Here is a 7,910-nt window from a genome sequence, read left to right as displayed (position 1 = left end):
AAACTAACTCAAACTAATGGTTATAAATACATCACTCAAATAAGTAAGGGTATCTAATTAACATGTCGTCCTCTTTTTCCCAAGTAGCACTGTCGGCATCCTGTCCACTCCATAGCACTTTCACAAGTGGAATCGTGCGGCTACGGAGTTTTCTAACCTCTCGACCGAGGATCCTCAGGGGCTTCTCCTCATACTACAAGCTTTCAACAAGTTGAATCGGCTCATACTGGAGAACATATGATGGATCAAACACATACCGGCGCAATTGTGACACATGGAACACATTGTGAACCTTAGCTAATTGTGGGGGTAATGCTAACTCATAAGCTACCTCCCCAACTCTGCGCAAAATTTCATAGGGTCCAATGTACCGAGGATCAAGCTTCCCTTGCATTCTGAACCTCTTAATTCCCTTTGTTGGCGAGACTTTAAGGAACACCTTCTCACCGACTTGGAACTCAAGTTTCCTCCTCCTACGGTCTGCGTAAGATTTCTGTCGATCTTGGGCAGCCTTCATCCGGTCTCTAATGATTCTGACTTGTTCAGCGGTCTCTCTGATCATCTCTGGTCCAACGAGCACGCCGGGCCTCCCGGTATCCCAATAAAGTGGTGTCCTACACCTTTGGCCATACAAGGCCTCATACGGAGCCATACCAATACTACTCTGGTAACTATTGTTGTAGGAGAATTCTATCAATGGTAAGATGTTCTCCCACGAACACTGAAAATTAAGGGCACATGCCCGAAGCATATCCTCTAGGGTCTGGATGGTCCTCTCTGTCTGCCCATCTGTAGCTGGGTGAAAAGCGGTGCTGTAATTAAGGGTCGTGCCGAATGCCCTTTGTAGCTCATTCCAAAATCGAGCCACAAATTTTGGATCTCGATCTGAAACTATTGTCATCGGTATACCATGTAGTCTAAGTACTTCTTTCACATAAGCATCGGCCAATTGTTTTGCTTTCCAAGTTACTTTCCCAAGAATAAATCTGGCAGTCTTAGTGAGTCGATCAACAATCACCCAAATAGAATCATTTCCTCTTCTCGAACGGGGCAATCCAACAACAAAGTCCATACTCACTGATTCCCACTTCCACTTAGGCACGAGAAGTGGTTGCAATTCCCCCGGAGTGCGCTGGTGGTCAATCTTGACTTGCTAACATACTAGACATCGAGCTATGAAATCCTCGACATCCTTCTTCATGTTCATCCACCAAAAGTATTGTTTTAAATCTGCTAGCATCTTATCCCTTCCTGGGTGGACAGAATACATAGTCGAATGTGCCTCCTTGAGTATTTTCTCTATCAATTTAGGATCTCGGGGCACGCATAACCTTCCCTCTAGATGAATACTCCCATCTTTAGCAATACTGAAGTCTTTTACTGCACCCTTTTCAATACCAATCTTCAACTCTGACAAGAAGTCATCATACTGTTGTAGCTCACGGATCTCCTCATGTAGACTCGGTGTTGTACTCATAGCATTGAGAACGCTGTCGTATGATCCCTTCTTAACCACAATCAATTCTAGCTCCTTCATCTCCACATAAATCTCGTAGGGCACTGAAATTAGTCCATTAATGACCATTCTCGGTTTTCGGCTTAAGGCATCTGCTACACGATTTGCCTTCTCGGGATGATACTCCAAAGTGAGGTCATAATCTTTCATCAATTCTAGCCACCTTCTCTGCCTCATGTTAAGCTCCTTCTGTGTAAACAGATAAGTCAAACTCTTGTGATCGGTGTAGATCTTGCAAGTAGTGCCGTAGAGATAATGCCTCCAAATTTTTAAGGCAAATATGACTCCGGCTAATTCTAAATCGTGCACTGGATAGTTCTTCTCATTTGGCCTCAATTGTCTCGATGCGTAGGCAATCACTTTCCCCTCTTGCATGAGTACACAACCCAAGCCCTCTAAAGATGCGTCACTGTATACCGTGAACTCTTTCCCATCCTCGGGCAATACAAGCATTGGAGCCGTTGTTAACCTCTTCTTTAATTCTAGGAAGGCGTCTTCGCACTTTTGTGACCACACAAACTTGGTATTCTTTCGAACCAAACTGGTGATCGGTAGTGCGATCTTAGAAAACCCATCAACATATCTTCGGTAATAACCTGCCAAACCCATAAAGCTTCTTACCTCAATTACACTAGTCGGTGCTGGCCAATCAATGATAGTCCTTATCTTCTCGGGGTCCACTGTTATGCCATCTTTTGAGATTACATGACCTAGGAAGACAACTCGATCCAACCAGAATTCACTCTTGGTCAACTTCCCATAAAAGCTCCTTTCCCTCAATCGTGTTAATACCAATCTTAAGTGCTCCTCATGATCTTTCTCTGTCTTAGAGTACACCAAGATATCATCAATGAAAACCACTACAAATTTATCAAGATAGTCGTGGAATGTTCGATTCATCAAGTCCATGAATGCTGCAGGGGCATTGGTTAACCCAAACGGCATTACTCTAAACTCATAGTGCCCATATCTGGTGCGGAAAGCAGTTTTAGGAATGTCTTCCTCCGCTATCCTCAACTGATGGTAACCAGATCTCAGGTCAATTTTAGAGAAAACTCTGGCTCCTTTCAACTGGTCAAATAAATCATCAATTCTGGGAAGTGGGTACTTGTTCTTGATGGTGATTTTGTTCAACTCCCGGTAGTCAATGCATAGCCTCAAAGACCCATCTTTCTTCTTCACAAACAACACTGGAGCTCCCCATGGTGATACACTTGGTCTGATAAACCCTTTATCTTGTAACTCCTCAAGTTGGGTTTTTAGTTCAGCCAACTCAAGTGGTGCCATTCTATATGGTGCTTTTGAAATCGGGCTTGACCCTGGAACTAGGTCAATGTGAAAATCAATCTCTCTCTTTGGAGGTAACCCAGGTAGATCATCAGGGAATACATCAGAATATTCTCGCACTATCAAGATTTGGCTTAAGTTGACCTCCTTGTATGTTGACTCGCTCATGTGGTAGACCTGGGCTTCCCCACTTCTCTTTGGAAAGGTTGTAAGCCTCTCAATCATCTCTGGCTCAATATTAGGTATGGTCCCATCACTAAAAGCTACTTGATCCCCTGGATTGTTCCCAACCTTTACATTCCTCTCATAGCACTCAATCACTGCCCTGTGTTTACCTAGCCAGTCCATTCCTAGAATGATATCAAACACTCCTAAGTAAAATACAATCAGGTCTACATGGAACTCCTTACCCTGGATCACTAATGGGCAATCAATCAACTTTGTATTACATGATACCGTTGATCCATCAGGTAAGTAAACTCTATGCATTATAGGGCATACAATAACAGAACAGTCCAAGGATCTCACAAATGACTTAGAAACATAAGACTTGTCTGCCCCAAAATCAAATAAGACACGGGCAGACTTACCAAGCAATAACAGTAATCCGGAAATGACTTTACCTTCTTTCTTAGGAATCAAGGTGCTAGGCTCCTCCGCTGTAGTAATGGCAAAGAATTTTCCTCCTTCCGGGCGCTGGTTCCCTTGGCCTCCAGAAGATGAGGCTTTATTGCCTCCTTTATATTCAAGGCGAAGCTGAGAGTTATTGTTATGCTGGTTCCCTTGATTTCCTGAGTATCGTGCTCCACCATTCCCGGGGTTTCCCCGGTTCTTGCCCCAACAATCTCGAGCCAAATGACCTGGTTTTCCACAATTCAGACACACAGCCTTACCCTCACAGTTGACTCCCTTAGAGTGCCATTTTTTGCATCTATCACACAGTTGTCTTTTTAGCGGGTTGGAGTTTTGTGGGTTTCTGTTGCTGTTGAAGCGGTTTCGGTGTTGAAAGTTTGTGAGGTTTTGGTTTTGATTCCCCTTGAAGTTTCCCTCAGCTCTGGGCTTCTTGCTCTGACCTCCCTGGTCTCCTCCAGATCTCTTTTTTCTCGCATCTTCCTCTCTCTTGCAGACCATTTATTTCTCCACAGCATGTTCATACATAGCTTGAAAAGACTCATATTGACCCATCAACTTTTGGTAGCTAAAGTTGAGACCATTGTAGAAGCGATCCATCTTTTTCTTTTCATCAAGCACATAATCTGCGGCAAATCGAGCCAACTCCAAGAACTTGTTAGCATATTCGGTAACGCTAAGAGAATGCTGCCTCAAGTAAAGAAATTCTGATTCTTTTTGTCTCTGTAGAGCTGCTGGGTATAACCTCTCCCTTAGTTTCTTCAAGAAATCTTCCCATCTCCAACTAGTGGGTTGTGTTGCTCCACCAGCAGATGTGGAGGCAGCTGAGACACCTTTTAGGGCTCTCCACCAAAGCTCTGCAGGTCCCACTAGATAGAATGCTGCAAGTTTAACCTTAAGATTTTCTGGACAATTTACCACCTCAAGAATTTTCTCGGTTTCATTGATCCAATCTTCAAGGACAACTGGATCTGTAGCACCATTGTAGGTCTTAGGCCTGTGGGTAGCACGCCTTTTGTAAAACTTAGTCTCGTCATCCACACTAGCATGTTGGTTGGCTATGAACTGGACTAATTGAGCATTGGTCTCTTGGATGACTCTGAGTTGCTCGGTTAGGAGATTCAATTGGGCTTGAGGATCCATTCTTTCCCCAATTTCCTCTAGGTTCCTGCCAAGAGGTAATAACTAATTAATAAATATGTCTTTAAGACAAATATATATGCACTAGCGTAACACATTTTCTTAACTTTATTGATTTAATGACTTAATAACTTCATCAATTTCCATCCCATTGGATCACTTGTTTAGCAGTTTCAACACTTTTAATGATGATTCCTCAACTTAATTTACCATCATGCATAGACAACTTAGCCACATAATTGGATCATCACTTGCTTACAAGAAACTTTTAAGACTTCTAGTTTACTAATGGTACTTAGTTAGTATCCTGATTTAAGTTAGACTTACTACTTAAATCCTTTCTTTACCAATAATCCCTAAATTTTAAGCTCATTTCTTAATTACTTCCATTAGTTAGCTTCAACTTCTTTAAGTTAAACTCGTTCTCTAATTTTCCTGATATTTTAGATAAGCTTCCAAAGCCTTGGCTCTGATAACAACTGTAACCGCCTTGAATTATGAAGGCAAACACTAACTGGAATTTAGTATTAATCAAGCGGAAGCTTACTTTTGCCAACACAATTAAGGGGTTACTTAAAGGTCAAACCAATATCCAAGCAATATAACAGAAGTCTTAACTGTCCAAAATATAGGAATATTACAACCAAATCGAAATAAGTCCAAAGTTCAAATTACATCCTTAAATTAGTCTAAATCTAAACTAATAGTCTCTCAAATAAAATAACGAGATCTAAACAAAAGGGGAGTCATACTCCAACTCGGGTTCAACTTCCGCTCGCATTTCCATTCTCCGTCGAGGTGCCATAGGGGTTTACTCTAAAAACAAAACCATTGGAAAAACATACAAAGCATAGTATCAGCAAAAAAGCTGAGTATAAACACACTGGTGTCCGTCAAACAAGTTATTAGAATCCTTTTTTTTTTATGAGTAAATTCATTTTGAAATATGCTTTTTCATTTGATAAATCATATTATGATTCAAATCCAGTTCAATGGCTCTATAATAATTTCAAATTCTCATTTTTCATCATAAATCATAAGATCTCAATAGATCCAAATCAATTTCAAACTCATATCATAAGTTTACATGGGTACTCTGTGAGTCATCCTGTGACTCGTTTGGTAGTCGGTCTACCATTCGCGACATGTCCGGCAAGTGTAACACAATGGTATTGTGAACAATACGCGCTCAGCATTGGTGAGCCGTTTAATCATGCACACAACATTTGCTGTGGCATATGTACCCGCCATTTAGGCTAAAACATTTTTTGTACATAATATATATCTTGTAATTTTAATAGCATTTGAAAGTCAAAAGTATCAAATTTTTCAATATGATAAACATCTTTTATTTGCACATAGCAAAACATACTTTATTTGCGACTTAGCAAAATCAAATCATAATATTTCCCACATGGGTAAAACATGCTTAGCATAATCATATCATTAAACATAACCTTTGTATTATATTGGGGCATCACTAGCATGTATGAAAATGCATCGTAACAAAAAGTAATTAAAGTTCAATATAATTTTTTTTTAAGGAAACCACTAAAATGTTTCGTTTCAATCCTTCTTAAAGTAAATATAACTTAAAAGGGTTTTAACTTAAAAGGGTTTTGAAATTCATTCAAAACAACTAGAATATGATTCATAAGTCTATAAAATCATTACGACAGAAGATTTCATAAAACACTATTTTCTTAAATACGAGATAGTTTTGCCGGTAATAAAATCGATAATTGATTTACAAAGTACATATTAATTCTCCAACAAGGCCCAAATTAATCAAGTCATTATAATACCTTATTTAAAGTGAATTTAAGGTTGTCCCATCAGATTATAATTGGTTATGCGAATTTATAACAATCTTACAATCACTTTCGACAATTTGGGTATTTACCGTTATTTAAATGGTGTCTTAAATTCGTAAAATTTATAAACCATCTAATTTAAACTTAATTTATACTATGAGGTAGTAGGTTATTAATATAATTATAAATTTTAGATATAGATCTATTTTTACCCAAATTTAATTAACAATATTACACTTTTTAATAAATAAACATTTTCTATTAATTTGATAAATTAGTAAATAATTAATAATTTATTTTATAAAATTATACCAAAGTTCCAAAAGTCATATAACATGTTTATTAGGCTATTTGAACTTATAAAACTGATGTATGATGTTTTATTATTTTGTATAGATATTTTATCGATAAATAGAATAAAATAGGTTTAAAATTATTTGAGTCCGGATAAAATATTATAAAAATTATATGATATTCCAGAAGCTATTTAAAGGGGTATAAAATTTTAAATAACTATTAAAAATTATCTGGGATATTTTTAATAATTAATATCGTTATTTTACCAATAAACCAAATAAAATTTATTTAAGTTAATATATGGTCACGAAAATCCATATAAATTTTTGAACATGTATTTACTGTTTATATAAGTGTCTCATCAAATTTTCATGTCCAAAAGATGTCATTTAGTATTTATTTTATATTTTACCGTTTTCAAACTTACCGATTATTAATAACCGAGTAAAAATTATTAAGGACCTTAAATGTAAACGAAACCTTCCCAAACTTTTACCAATTTTACCTACTTTCTATATGCGTATGTGATAAAAATTTCAAGTCTATATGTCTTTGTTTGGTAATTATTTTATATTTTATCATTTTACAATTTACCGTTAAACAATTTAACGATTATTCAAAAATCATAATAAAATTCCAAACTAAATATATTCTGGCCAAATCTTGTTGGAGACATTATAATATATTTTTATTAATTATTTTTGATGATGAAGAGTTCATCTAATACCATGTTTTATAATAAGAGTATTTAACACTTTAAAATCCATTAAAATATCAATTTAACGAATAATCTCAACAAAAAGTATCCAAGAAATTTTCTCAACATATAGCTACTGAAAATTTCTTTTAAAGTGAATTTCAAATATTTTCAAATTCATATAATCTTTTCCATCACAATAATGTTCACAAAGTAGTGTTAGACATGCCTTTAAACATACAATAATTTATAAAATCAACATGCATGATGCCCACAATAATAATACATGTAATAAATTATTTCATACTCAAATTTATCATTTTACATCATTTTTCAAGATTTAAGAACTTCTCTTTGGGAATTTATTTTTTTTTTTTAAAAAAAAACAAGTTTATACATAAACTTTCCCAACTTGTTCTTAAATCCTTTTAAAAAAAATCACCCCATGTGACATACCTCGACTCCAAGCCTATATAATTATTCCGTAAGCTCCCACGTAAGCTCCTACGCGTTTTTAGAAGTGGTTCTA

This window comes from Amaranthus tricolor, chromosome 7 (genome assembly GCF_026212465.1).
Source record: "Amaranthus tricolor cultivar Red isolate AtriRed21 chromosome 7, ASM2621246v1, whole genome shotgun sequence".
In the NCBI taxonomy this organism is placed as follows: Eukaryota; Viridiplantae; Streptophyta; class Magnoliopsida; order Caryophyllales; family Amaranthaceae; genus Amaranthus; species Amaranthus tricolor.
This window is presented reverse-complemented; position numbering follows the sequence as displayed.